Source organism: Girardinichthys multiradiatus, chromosome 13, assembly GCF_021462225.1.
Source record: "Girardinichthys multiradiatus isolate DD_20200921_A chromosome 13, DD_fGirMul_XY1, whole genome shotgun sequence".
NCBI classification, from domain to species: domain Eukaryota; kingdom Metazoa; phylum Chordata; class Actinopteri; order Cyprinodontiformes; family Goodeidae; genus Girardinichthys; species Girardinichthys multiradiatus.
In genome coordinates, this window is record NC_061806.1 from 40,567,835 (window position 1) to 40,581,993 (window position 14,159).

Sequence of the window (14,159 nt, forward strand, 5' to 3'; positions counted from 1 at the left end):
GTTTAATGAGGTTTAGTTTGGTAAATTGACCAAAGCAAACCAAGAGAAAAGGTGGAGAAAACCAAACTGAACAGATGAGCAGAGCCTGCTGGTGGAGGAGAAGAGAGGAGTGTTGAAAGGTAGGTTTGGTCCTGGGATCACGGTGGGAACCAACAGGCATTTCCAGCAGATCAATGCGTCGTTCCCTCTGCTTTCAGCACCAGCCTGAGATGTGAGCAGCTCTGGTACCTGCTGCATTTAGAAGCTAGAGAGGAGATAGCAGCACACCAGAGAACTTCTCCACATACTGGGAGCGTTGGAGATGATCATTTAGGCTGAGGCTGCTGACATCAACGTGTACAATTCATCAAATACTGATTCACTTTACTTGTACTATATTGTTGGCAATTTTGTTCACTTTTTATTCATGGTTATTTATTATTGTTTCCATTATTTATTTATCCTTCCTAATATTACCTTACTAGAGGTTGACCTTTAACCTGTCCTGCTACTGAAGCTATTTAATTTCACCCTATGTGGATGATAAAGTTTCTTGTTTCTATTTTAATGATAGTTATAGAAGTGGATCCCTGCACGATCGAGTCAGTAGCGTTTTATTAATTCACTGTTCATTGTTCGGAAATATCTCTCCTTTCTCTCTGTCTTTCCGCCATCTTCACTGAGATCTTCAACAAGTCAATGGAACTGCGTGAGGTTCCCTCCTGCTTCAAACGCTCTACTATCATCCCAGTACCCAAGAAACCCACCATCAAAGGATTAAATGACTACAGGTCTGTCGCCCTGATGTCTGTGGTCATGAAATCCTTTAAGCGACTGGTGTTAAAGCACCTGAAGGACATCCCAGGACCCTTTGCAGTTTGCCTACCGGGCAAACAGGTTGGCAGATGTTGCAGTCAACCACCCAGGGATTTACGCCAGGATCCTGTTTGTGAACTTCAGCTCAGCCTTCAACACTATTAACCAAGACATCCTCCACCAGAAGCTCATCCAGCTCACAGTACCAGCCTCCACCTGTCAGTGGATCACCAGCTTCCTGAAGGACCGGCAGAAGCAGGTGGGGCTGGGGAGCATCTTCTCCCATACAAGAAGGTGCGTTCTCTCCCCACTCCTCTTCTCTCTCTAAACAAATGACTGCACCTCAACGGACCCGTCTGTGAAACTCCTGAAGTTTGCAGATGACGCTGTTGTAATTATGAATATGAATATATTGTTTAATATTTAATATTAATATTTTAATATTTATTAAATAATATTTCGGTCTGTTAAGGGTTGTCCTGTGAATACCAGCCCAGTAAGGTGATGGTATTAGGACAAAATAGAAAGGTGTGAGACGAGCTCTGACATTATTGAACAGCATAAACTCTGCACACACATGGAATGACTTCACACAATTTCTTAAAATACAAGAATTTATTAACAAAAATAATTCAACTTAAAGTAAAACATATTTCAATCAACAAACTCTTTACTTTGCTAAAACAATTCAACTAAACTACCAAGCAGAATTAAAGAATAACGAAGACTAATGGGCTATGTACAATATAAACAAGTTGATTAAAGATGATTGAAAATTATGACCATAAGAGAGATGCAACATTACCATGCAATGTTTATGTTTGAGAACCAAGGATTATCTTGAAAAATCTGGAAGTGAAGTTAAGTTAGTCTTGGAACCAACTTAGACAATAATCAGCAAACGTTTAGACAACCATTCACAATGCAAGATCAGATAAAACATTATTTTAATAAAATAATATTTTAAAGAATGATCTGCTGAATAAAACCAACCTTCTGGATGATCAATTATCAACAGTGTTTAATTAGCTGCCTTTATTTATTAAAATAATATTTAAAGAAATATTATTTTGAATAAGAACCAAATCTTTCTGGAGAAATGGGGCCTAATGGTGTTTACTTCGTTTTCAAGTTTAGTAAAATAATATTTAGGGAAATATTATTTTACTAGACTGAAAACAAACAACCTTTTTGGGTAAGTGATCTTTCATAGGCAAGCATGAGTTCTTAGCTGTTAGCGGTTAAAGCTAACAAAAGAGGCTTATAGCTTATAATCAGAATCAAAAACATACCTTTAAAATACCATTAATAAAAGGGTTAAAATGCTTAAGCGTGGACGGCGCGTTATGGCCGATCTTCTGTGTTTAAAATCACCCTTTAAATAAAGTTTGTCTTAACTTTAATATAAACACAAACACAGAACACAAACTGAGCACATGTGCTGAGCAGATAATCTGCTAGCACTAAGATGACTGAGTTTTCAACACAACAAAACCAAACGTCATAAAATGAAAAATGTTTAGATTATTTAATTCTAAACTACTTCTCTCTGCCCAACATACAACCTCTTACACAAACCGTGCTGAGGAAAAGTTGTCCAGGACAACAAGGTTTGAAAAAGCATCCACAGTGAACAAAGGGTTAGCTTGCAGCTAACCTCCGTAGCTGTTGGGAGGGGCGGCTCATTCTGTCGGCCGTCCAAACTGCACGTTACTGCTGTAGCCACGGTGATACGGTCCCGTTGTCCTTCCTTCAGACCGGGAAACTGCTCCACTCGGCGTCGTAGAGACAGGGTCTCTGCTGGGAATTCTCTGGATCACAGTTTGCTTCTGTAGACCTCAGAGAGAAAAGTCAAGCCACGCTTGTAGCTTAATTACCCCGTTCATAAATGAAAACCAGACACACAAACAGCAGTTCATTCCTACTTAACTTAGTGCATATGATCGTGTGATCGTATGACACTCTTGGATCCATTTTGAAGAGTTTATGTCTGTTTGCCAACAAAGAGACATTAGCGCGCTGTGTCCCTCCGTCCAGTTCCTCTGGGGACCTGCGTGGAAGAGATCTGTTTGTTGCAAAAGCGGGGTTTTTATTTGGACAGTGACGTCACGGGAAGTCCGCTCTCTGGCTGTGCTGGAAGTAGATTAATGCGATTTATTTTGAAAGTTCCAGAAAAGTTCATACTGGCCCATCATGTTGTACCCATGGCTGGGGTCCCAACAACAGCACTGTTATTGGACTGATCCAGGACAGTGATGAGTCTGCATACAGACAGGAGGTGAATCAGCTGGTACACTGGTGTTGTCAGAACTACCTGGAACTTAAGCAACTCAAGACTGTGGAGATGACGGTGGACTTTAAGAGAACACCACCCCAACATACACCCCTCACCATCCTCAACAACTCTGTGTTTGCTGTGGACCACTTCCGGTTCCTAGGAACCACAATTTCTCGAAACCTGAGACGGTCCTCACACATAGACAATGTTCAGAAGAAGGTCCAGCAGAGACTGTACTTCCTGAGGCAACTCAAAAAGTTCAACCTTCCACAGAAGCTGCTGGTCATCTTCTCCACTGCCATCATTCAGTCTGTTCTGTCTTCGTCCATTTCAGTGTGGTTTGGTTCATCCACAAAACAGGACAGGTCCAGACTGCAACAAACAATCAGGTCTGCAGAGAGAATCATCAGGGCTGAACTTCCCTCTATCCAGGACTTATACAGGTCAAGGGTCAGGAAAAGGGCAGCTAAAATCTTTGCAGACCCCACACACCCTGCACACAAAGTGTTTAGGCTTTGACCTTCAGGTGGCGCTACAGAGAGCCATCTGCTAAAACCAGCCGTCACAGAGACTGTTTCTTCCCCTAGGCTGTTTCTATGATGAACTCTTTACAGGCAGAGTCCAGAACAACACCATGCATACTTGGACTGATCTCACTTCTATTCTATTGTAAAGTCAATTGTGTATTATTGTTCATTTAAAAAGATATTCTTTATTCTATATTATTAGTCATCACCAGAAGCTACTTTTAGGATTCTTTGCACTCACACAAGGATATGGGCCCAACTTTACAAACACGTATCTTATAGCTTACTAGCTGTAAAGCTGATCAAGAGAGAAGGGTGGGGCTCCTTTAGTTTCCACACCAATAATAATAGTTTTGCAATTTAAAATACTTGCAAATATTTGACTTTGTCTTTCTGATAAGCAAGGGAGACATTTCAGAGCTTCAGAGGGAAAGTTAAGCAATACTCTATGCCTCAAACAGCCAGAGAACACTGGTTGAGTTGACTGTTTCTCTTGAATCTCAAATGGAATTTGAATGAAAGAAATTGTGAATTTTAGCAGTTTTAAAGCCCCAATTCTTAAAACCTGTCTTCACCATGTCAAATATTTACAAATCAGCTCCTCATCTTTCCACAGATATTGTAGCAGTTCCAAATATGTTAAACACAGAGATTTGTGCAAATATATGTTCAAATCATCGTGTGTGGGATTAAAGGGACAGTTCCTGAATTTTGTATTGGAGCCCTGACAAAGGTTTATACCAAGTCAGTATCTTACTCAATAACTCTTGTAATCTTCACTTTAACGATATACACTAGTTTAAATCTGCTCAACTGCGGTTACTGTTGTTCTATGAGGAGGAGTCATTGTCCAGAAAATCAGGAAACTGTGAGTTTAGTTCAACATTTCCTGCCACGATGGGTCAAAGTTATAATGCTGGTGAGAACAGAAGCAGTAATTATAGCATCTGTCTGAATCCTGCTAGACTTTTAGGGTTTCAAAATACAGTTTTTCTCTCAACATTCATTTGGTGAGTTTGGGCATTACCAGGAAGCTTGAACTCAACATGAGAGCGTTTAGATTCTTGAGTAGTTTGCTGGTAATGTTATGTCTCCAAGCTACCCATCTTAGACTTCCTTTTACTAACGTGCTTTTTTTTTTCTGTGTCCTGTCCAGCAGACCCACGCTCAGAACTTCTGTCTGAGTGCCAAGAAAAAGCCTAATAGATTTACTTTCACACCTGGAGCATTACAGCTAACGCTTTAAAGCTATGCTTAGAAACTGCTTTGAGATTATTTCAATTGTTATGGAAATGGAGACAGAAACGAAAAGGAAAATAATAAGAAGCACGAAAGAGAGAGAGGTGGGACAAAAAGGAAAAGGGGAGAGAAGGAAAAAAGAACGGAGAGGAGAAAGAAGGATGAAGAGATCACAAGACAACACCCTGCTTGCTTCTACACCTGCAGAAACATATTAACAGCTTTATTACCAAAAAGTGCACAGTACTTATGAATGCAAGAGGAAGTTAGTGGTAAATGCAGCTCAATATAGAACATTTGTGGATCTGTTAACACCTGAATCTAAACACCTGTGGATCTGAGTGTGAACGTGCTTGTGTAGACAGGGTTTCTCCATAAAACATGTAATAGTGAGTGTGAGGAGCCACAGACCTGCCCCCCTGGACCTGGGACAGATACGGAGGAGATCCGTGCCATAGACATCTAAAGGCCCCCCAGAGCAGGGGAGACTCCCAGGGGAAGCACCCAGCAGCCACAGTGCTGCTGGGTGCGGGGACCCCAGGACATATCACTCCCCAACCAGAGGCCCCACAGAGCCCAGGGGTCCAAGCCGAGGCAAGCAGCCACTGGGAGTGAGCCAGCACACACCAAAGTTCCCAGCCCCGGATACCGAGAACCACGAGTACACCAGTGGGTAGAAACACCAACCACCGGCAGGTAGTGTGGCAGGGAGGAAGTGGGCCCCACATTTGATGGGGGGTCTAAACTCATCCAGGAGAGGGAACAGTCCAAGACCCAACCTGACACAAAAAACTGGCACACACAGTCACAATCACACATTCCCACCCTCATGCGTATACATAAAAACACTCACACCCACACACCCAACGTAAAGACAAACAACAATGGACGCCGTACACTCTCTCACACTCCCCATACATACTCTATACTCCCAGGTTCAGGTGCCGATACCCCATAGGGGCAACCAGCCTCCGGACCTAGGAGGTGTACCCCTTCCCTCTGGGGGTGGAGACCGCCCCAGCACCTTAACCTGGGCTGGGCTAGCCTGGGCTAGTGCCTGAACCTGAGCGACCACGGCCTGGACCCCCATCCCCCGCCCCGACCCCAGTCCCCAACAAGCCCCATCCTCATCCAGAGAGGGGGCCATGTACAAAAGAGGGGTCTACATGGTCCAAACAAGCCCGTCAACCAGAGCCGCCACCGGATGAAACAGTCCCAACCTCCCAATGAATTCTGATCCTAACCCCATGAGCCTCCCACCCCCAATGAACGCCAACATGAATTTCCCCACAGGGGCCACCCCCCAACCAGGAGCTCAATCCCTGAAAAGCCGACGAAGCCACAACCACACAGCACAAGCTCCACATTCACAGCCCTGCTTCAAGCAACCCCACCACACAGCGTGCCGCAATGGCAAGGCAAGGGCCTTGTGCAACACTACCCCAGTCCCCGCCTACAGGCGCAACACGGCAGACACCACCAAGCACCATGCCCACAACAGAACCCCGGCCCCACACCAAGATGGGACAAACTCACCCGGCAAGAGGTCCCCAGCAAGCAGCAAGCACCCGGGGACGGCGTCCCCCACCACGCTTCCCGCAACCACACAAACACACCACATCACTGCCACTGCAACGATAGCCCAGGGAGAAACGCTATCCAGCTCAGCTCTACCATCACTACTCAGCTGATCCAAATGCCGGTGACCCCACATCCAAGAAGAGGACACAGCCTCCACACACTGCAGCCCCTCCATGCCACCCTCTAGCCCGCTGCCCCGATCCCCCCCTGGACACGACAGCTAGCAGAGCAGCACACCGCCAGCCCACTCAACCATCTGGCCAGTGCCAGCAGCCCCGCCCGTCAGTCCATGAGAGGGAAAAATGCACCAGCCGGGTAATCGGGCTGGGCAGGCCAACCGCTCCAGACAAAGCCTAATGTGCTTTAAAAACAGTTATCAATCTTGTAGCACACTGCAGATAATAAAAGTATACTACTTCTAATAAAGCTGTTCCAAAGCAAGTCATGCTTTGCTTGCCACTTGTATCAACTCCTTTAAATCAAACATTTTTATCAGCTTTTTTATGCATTTTCTTGGTTCTATGTTAAATTATTTAACTTTTTCCCTAATAAGCTATTTGATAACTTCTGCAGATGTATTTGATGCATGTTCCACCTCCCAACTACCATCATATTTGTTCCTGCTGAAAAAATATTTTTGAATGGTATCTTTACTGTAGCTGCACACATTTAACTGTCATAAATGTAACTAACTGTAAGGTCTTTTAATATAGGGAATATTACCTGATGATGACTACTGATGCATCAGAGTGTTTAAAAAAAGGTCATATGCTTCAGGAGGTTAAACACATAGAACAAATTATCTTCTTTTCCCTCCCCAAATACCATTTTTAATGGATATCTTTGGATCTTTGATGCACTCTGTGTAATTGGTGTCATAAATATCCAACATCTTGGAACATTTTCATGTATTACCCAAAGATCATTACAGGTGCACTGGAGTGGGAGGAGTCAGGTTACTTGGTAATACAGGCAAAAATTCTAAATTTAGCCTAACAATTATCTTCATTCTTTGCTAAACAAACAGAACCAATTTAATTGATACCATAAACTCAAACAACTAACCACAGAAAAAATATTTTAACGAGCTTGAACACATTACATTGTCCAAGCTGGATATAACAGGATCTTGAGAGTAACTTGTGTCACCACTGTAATAGTGTAATATTTATTATATGTTGGACAGTTTTTTGTTTTACCACAAAGAATCAAAGTGTGACCAATGAATAACTAGCACATACTGCTTTGATGCATTCATTATAATTATAAGTAGAATCAGAACTCTAGAACAGGAAGATAAAGCCACTGTAACTGTCAGGATGTGAGATTTTGGACTTTGTTTGTGATTTGGGGTTTTGTTTTACTAGATGCTCTTGTTTGAAGTTTTGTATTCTTGTTCATTGCTTTTTGTGTTCTGACAATTCTGGTTTCCTTTTGCCTCCCTGTCTGTTCTCCTCTCATCATTAGTTTTCCTCTTTTAGTTGTTAATTACTCAGTTTTTGTTCCCTTTACATTCATGGTCCCTCTTTGCTCTGTTTTCTTCTGTTTATCTTTATTCTCCAGTTCCTCCTTTAACAGGTTAGCTTTAGTTAATGTTTACTTTTATTCTAATCATCATTTCTCCTGTTTCATTCTCAGTTTGTTCTTTCAGTGTTTTCTTTTGTAGTCAAGGTTTCTTTATGGTCCCCTTTTTCTTAGGCCTTACGTTCTGTTGTTTTTCCTGTTCCTTCCAGATTCCTCTGTTTCTTCTATTTTCTGGTTATTCTAGATTTCTTATGTTTTGGTTATTTTACCGTAGTCTCCTGTTCTGCTTGGGTTTGTGTTTCTCCTTATTGGTTAATCTGTTCCACCTGTCCCTTCGGCCTCCATGTCTCCTTGCCGCACCTGTTCTGTGTTTTTTGATTATCTGTCCTTTCTTCTCCTCTCACATCCTGCTGTATATGAATTGGTCTGTGCTCTTTGTTCCCTGCTGGTTCCTTGTTGTTGATCATTTTCACTCTGTTCTGCCCGCTCGCTAGACCAGGACTCTGTTTTATGTTTGCTTCGTTCCTGCAAGGAGTACACATGTAAGTTTTGGATTAATCATGTTCGTACCTGCAGTGCTTTCATTTTTGCTCTTTTGGAATCCTTAAAATAAAGTTTGAAGACTGTTTTTGAAAAGCCGCATCCAGAACCTTGTCTGCATATTGGTCCACACCAAAACCACACCATGACAGTAACACTTATTTCTATCATGTCATGTGTGCTTTCTGAAAAATGTGTGTTTAAACATTGGCAAATGAAGCAGATTTTGTGGAACACCGAGTCCCTTCACCTTGTATGCATCACTTTTGAGGTGCTCCCATTTTGAATTATCTGTGTACAGGTCCTTCTCAAAATATTAGCATATTGTGATAAAGTTTATTATTTTCCATAATGTCATGATGAAAATTTAACATTCATATATTTTAGATTCATTGCACACTAACTGAAATATTTCAGGTCTTTTATTGTCTTAATACGGATGATTTTGGCATACAGCTCATGAAAACCCAAAATTCCTATCTCACAAAATTAGCATATCATTAAAAGGGTCTCTAAACAAGCTATGAACCTAATCATCTGAATCAACGAGTTAACTCTAAACACCTGCAAAAGATTCCTGAGGCCTTTAAAACTCCCAGCCTGGTTCATCACTCAAAACCCCAATCATGGGTAAGACTGCCAACCTGACTGCTGTCCAGAAGGCCACTATTGAGACCCTCAAGCAAGAGGGTAAGACACAGAAAGAAATTTCTGAACGAATAGGCTGTTCCCAGAGTGCTGTATCAAGGCACCTCAGTGGGAAGTCTGTGGGAAGGAAAAAGTGTGGCAGAAAACGCTGAACAACGAGAAGAGGTGACCGGACCCTGAGGAAGATTGTGGAGAAGGGCCGATTCCAGACCTTGGGGGACCTGCGGAAGCAGTGGACTGAGTCTGGAGTAGAAACATCCAGAGCCACCGTGCACAGGCGTGTGCAGGAAATGGGCTACAGGTGCCGCATTCCCCAGGTCAAGCCACTTTTGAACCAGAAACAGCGGCAGAAGCGCCTGACCTGGGCTACAGAGAAGCAGCACTGGACTGTTGCTCAGTGGTCCAAAGTACTTTTTTCGGATGAAAGCAAATTCTGCATGTCATTCGGAAATCAAGGTGCCAGAGTTTGGAGGAAAACTGGGGAGAAGGAAATGCCAAAATGCCAGAAGTCCAGTGTCAAGTACCCACAGTCAGTGATGGTCTGGGGTGTCGTGTCAGCTGCTGGTGTTGGTCCACTGTGTTTTATCAAGGGCAGGGTCAATGCAGCTAGCTATCAGGAGATTTTGGAGCACTTCATGCTTCCATCTGCTGAAAAGCTTTATGGAGAAGAAGATTTCATTTTTCAGCATGACCTGGCACCTGCTCACAGTGCCAAAACCACTGGTAAATGGTTTACTGACCATGGTATCACTGTGCTCAATTGGCCTGCCAACTCTCCTGACCTGAACCCCATAGAGAATCTGTGGGATATTGTGAAGAGAACGTTGAGAGACTCAAGACCCAACACTCTGGATGAGCTAAAGGCCGCTATCGAAGCATCCTGGGCCTCCATAAGACCTCAGCAGTGCCACAGGCTGATTGCCTCCATGCCACGCCGCATTGAAGCAGTCATTTCTGCAAAAGGATTCCTGACCAAGTATTGAGTGCATAAATGTACATGATTATTTGAAGGTTGACGTTTTTTGTATTAAAAACACTTTTCTTTTATTGGTCGGATGAAATATGCTAATTTTGTGAGATAGGAATTTTGGGTTTTCATGAGCTGTATGCCAAAATCATCCATATTAAGACAATAAAAGACCTGAAATATTTCAGTTAGTGTGCAATTAATCTAAAATATATGAATGTTAAATTTTCATCATGACATTATGGAAAATAATGAACTTTATCACAATATGCTAATATTTTGAGAAGGACCTGTATAATACAGTGTTTTATCAGTACCTACAGCTCAATTACAGTGACAGTACACAATGTTTCAATGGAACCATTTGGTACCCACACTTCATGTAAGATGTTAATGGATAGAAATCGATTAAGTCATTGATCTTTAGGCACTGCATCTTTTCATTTTCCTTTCTCACTGAGTAAATTTTCATCATTGCATTATGGAAAATAATGAACTTTATCACAATATGCTAATATTTTGAGAAGGACCTGTATATTGGAATCAAGACTGTGGCATTCACAGCATTTAACTGCACCTGGATAAGGTACATTACCTTTGCTGTTATGTCACCCAACTCTCCCTATATCTAAGATTCAGCTGACAATTAAAGTTTAATCTGCATGACGGCCCCCACATGGCCAGATAATGATTAGTCAGGTTCAGCTTCAAGAATTCTGCAACCCGAGGTGAGTGAATCTTTAGTCATTGTTGCAGGTGGAGTACTTGCAGTGTTGCATGAGATGAAATATTGTTTCTATCCAATCTTTGCTACAACATTTTGGAAGCAACTGTGTCTTGTAGCAGTGGTGCATGGGTGAATTGTGGTGCTTTTGGCATCGGAATTTTTCGACTTGTTCAAAAAAGCTGCAGCAGCTTGAGCTATGAGCCTACCTGATGATGAAATAGGGTATGCCACAGCACCAAATGTGGAGGAAGGTGATGCCGGAGCATTATTTACTTTTGATTCTGTATCGCTCTACTCCCTTGACATACAAGGCCGATATGGACTTTGGTTTTATGAGTCTTAGGAAAAGGGAACAGCTTTAGAATGGCTTGTCATGGGTGGTTCTAGATATGGGCCAACATGGGCCATTGGCCCTCTAGAACTGGTCCTGGCCCTTGTTATGGCCCCTGTGCTGGTAAGGTTATTTATATAGCGCTTTTCAGTAACGAGACACTCAAAGCGCTGAAGACATAATACTAAATTTCTTATGATGATATCCGCTGGCACAGAAAGCATAACTGATTGGTCACATGGACGAACTTTATTTTTTATTTTAACAGTTTTTAAAAATGCCTGTGTTGCACTTTCAGCTTCAGATGTATTGAAATAGGCCTCACCCACCCCTGGAAAATTTGGTCTTGAACCGCCACTGGTGCATGGAAAAAGAGAACAACAATGAGCCATTAGTAGTTGTGACACTGTCAGAAATTATGAGACTGACACTGCTTAATATTTGTCATCAGTTGTTTTTGGTTGGCAATGAGCTAAGTGTAAGCTGTCGGTGAGTCTGTGACACTTAGAGACCAAGGCCCTCTAATACAAGCTCACAGCTAGATAATTTAACAAAGCTGTTTCACAGTTAAATATTTGCTGTCTGTTATGGTTGAAATGAACACAATGTGAAGGCACCTAAGACTGTTCTAGGTGTCCCAGGCAGATTACCTAGAAAGAGGTGTGCAGAGTCAAGTTAGGTACTGATAGAGTTTAATGAATATTATCAGCAAGCGCTGAACTGGTTGTGATATCAGAATTTACAAGAACTTTAAGCATTTTTAGGAATCTAGAAGAGAACAAATGAGGACATCGACGGTGCAAAGACTGAATTTAATCTAATATTTATCTTTATTCTCTACTGAAGTCACATAAGTTTAATTCAATTCTCCAAATTTGCTGCCCCCTAATTGTTGTTACTAATGCAAACATTTCTCTGGTCTTTAAACATTAGGGCTGATCACCTGAAGATGATTACCGGTGTGTAGAAGTAGGAGGAGTCAGGTTACCTGGTACCGCAGGTTGAAGTTGTGGAAGACTGATTCCTGAGATGGAGACGATGAAGTTTCTCTCATTTGATAAATGAAAGCTGGCCTGCAGGTCTGCAGAGGTTAACTTATTCACACACACCACAGAAGACGGGGGCAGGAGGCCTCTTCCTGACAGATAAAGAGGGCTTGTTTCAAAATGTTCCCTGATTGGTTAATGGGGTCACGACTGAGGCCAGCAGCAGGAGGCAACTTAGTGGACCTTGACTGATATGTATGTGTGTCTCTGTCTGTTGGGGTGGAATGTAAAATAAAGCTTTGTTCAAGTGAGTTTCACACACAACCAGCCGATGGGTCGATATCTGTGAGAAGGGATTTACCTTCACCTGAGACGTGCAGACCTGAGCAGGTGTGGAAGTACATCATGTTCTGGTTGCTTTCTGCAGCTAACCAACAGCAATCTTATGCCCACCATAAAATTATGAAAATTCTCAGCAAATGTGACCTGATACTTAACTCAACCGCAACAATAACACTTTTCATGCAAATTAGTTTTGTTCCCTACACTCTTTACTTGAGGTAAAATGACCTAATTTATTTTCATCTAAAGTTTATCACTTATGAAATCTTTTTAAGAACATTTATCCAACTCCCAGTTCTAGCTCCTCAGGTGTCCCAGAGCTCTTTCTTTCAGGCCAAGATCAGGATCAAAGGTCCAGGTGAGCTCCAGTCATTCAGAACCAGGCTGGACCAGACCACTGTGCCTTAAAAGTTCCCCTAATTCTTCTTCTGGACCCAATCCCGGAGTCCGGAGTTTTGTTCCAGCTCGGTTCTGATTTCAGGACATGGTGCAGTAGATTGATGCAAACTCATGTTCTGCCCTGATTCACACAGACAGGTGGGAATGTCATTTCAAAATAACAGCAAAGAAGGTCACTGGGTTTTGCAGCACACTGGAGTGTTTTACTTTGTTTTGACCAAAAACTGTAGACTCAAAGTCACAGATACAGAGAAATGTGTCGTCTTTCCCTTAAAAACCATTTGCATTCGGACTCTACTATAAGTAACATTTAGTCAAAATGTTTCTGTTTGACAGATGATGATGATTCCGTGTGTTGTGTTTTAATGTTAAGGAAACACATTTTTTTTATTCATTATGAAATTATTGTTGTTGCATACTTTGCTGATGAGAAATATATTTATAGGCCATCAATTAGGAATTAACCAGGTGGTATTACATTTCAGATATTTTCATTGGCTTTCTATGCCTTTTTGCAGCTTCTTTTCTTTTTTCTTTTTAAGTACTTATTTCTTGTTTCATTTCACTCTGTCAGACTAAACTTATAAACCAATTATTTCTGTTGCCAGTATGGTGGAAATTTCATGTCTATGGCTTCATCAAAAATATATTGTCTGAGAGTTTTTCAACATATATTTAACATTTATTTACTCCACTCTATGTTGTTCAATAAAGGCTTTCAGTTTCTAAACTGGTCTCCTGAAGGATCTTATGTGTCTGCAATGGTTTAATTTTAGGTCTAAAAGTCTAATTTTGCTTCGGATACTAGAAGCAGTGATTAATAAGGCAGTATCTTGTGTGCTTTCTGGTAAAATTTAAATATATTACCATTACTATTGTAATTCTATATATTTTAAAAAATTGACTCCAACAAAAAATATTTAAGTGTTTTTTTTTGTGTTGTCTCCCTGGTCAGAACAAAAGAAAAGGTGGAAGTCAAGAAAAAAAGAAGGCAGAGCCAGATGGGGGTAGAAGAGGGCAATGGGGTGTGGGTCGTCGTCTATGGATGTATTTCCAAGGAATGTTGGCAACCGTTTCTCTGCAGCTCTCGATCACTTTAATAAAGCTTCCTTTCTATACGTCCTCTAAGCCTGAGCACACACGGAAACAAAGAGCTGCAGCACTGAAGGTTCGCTGAGGTGAAACCAGCAAAAAGCTTGAAACAAGCAGCCCATTTTTCTTCATGGAACTAAACACCATTAATGCGCTGCTGAGGATAAAATCAACTGGATTCTC

The 14,159-nt window shown here is 41.8% G+C and overlaps 1 long non-coding RNA gene across 1 annotated transcript; it reads left to right on the plus strand.

The window, feature by feature from the left end:
- The first annotated feature begins 8,396 nt into the window (after window positions 1–8,396).
- On the plus strand, window positions 8,397–13,614 carry LOC124879786. Its single transcript, XR_007041122.1, has 2 exons — window positions 8,397–8,486; window positions 12,091–13,614. It is a non-coding gene; the product is annotated as an uncharacterized LOC124879786 (long non-coding RNA).
- Window positions 13,615–14,159: the final 545 nt, after the last annotated feature.